The sequence below is a fragment of the Galeopterus variegatus genome, unplaced genomic scaffold (assembly GCF_000696425.1).
Source record: "Galeopterus variegatus unplaced genomic scaffold, G_variegatus-3.0.2 Scaffold5438, whole genome shotgun sequence".
In the NCBI taxonomy this organism is placed as follows: domain Eukaryota; kingdom Metazoa; phylum Chordata; class Mammalia; order Dermoptera; family Cynocephalidae; genus Galeopterus; species Galeopterus variegatus.
In genome coordinates, this window is record NW_007731549.1 from 204,426 (window position 1) to 205,399 (window position 974).

The window sequence follows — 974 nt, forward strand, 5'->3', positions numbered from 1 at the left end:
TACTAGGTGCTTACTGTGTGCCAGCATTTGGTCAGGTGTTTGGAATATGTAAAATACAATCCCTGCATTCTAGGAGCTCCCCTGTCAGGGGAGAGGAACATATAAACAAATTATAATCCAGTGTGGTGGTTTATATGGTGCCTCTCCAACTGGAGAAGCATTACAATGTACACAGATTGCACAGAAGTGGAAGAAATTAAATATCTGGTGTATGGGAGGGGTCTATCAAACACTGGGGGAAATGGGGTCTAAGAAAGAATAAGAGTTCCACACATAGTAGCAACCACGTCCTCTAAAAAGAAGGACTGTGTATGTGTGCATGTGTGTGTGTGTGTGAAGCCCAGAGGTGTGTAATAGCACAGTGTGCTTGGGAAAATGTGAGAATGGTTCTAACAGAGAAGTGACAGTGTTTTCCGTTGAAAAGGAGACCAGGGACCAGGTCATTAAAAAAACAGTAACAATAGCAAGCACTTCCATAGTACTTACTGTGTGCTAGGCACTGTTCAACCACTTTACATATGTTAAGTCCTGTAATAACCTTGGATGCTGTGTTAAATATTGAAATTTGCACTGCAGATGATTATGAAAGAAATTAATCAGGGAAGAGACTCACTACCAGTCGTGCATTTTAGAAGGATCACTTTGCTATCAGTATGGAAGATGGATTAGAGGGGCATAGACTGAGAGAGAAGAGACCGGTTTAAAGGTGTTTTCAAACACCCATGAGGAGATGCCAAACTCCTGTGAGACTGAAAAGAAGAGGAAAGAAGTGTATGATTCAGTATTTAGGGCCAGAATCAACAGAGATGCTGATTGGGAGGAGAGGGAGAATATATGTGTGTATAGTCTGATGACACCCAAGTTGCCAGATTGAGATCTTGGGTGCCTACTTATGCCATTATCAAGAACAACTTTTGATACAGACTGCAGAATAGGGCTAGAGTGATGGGCCTTCCTTTCCTGCTTTTTCAGTT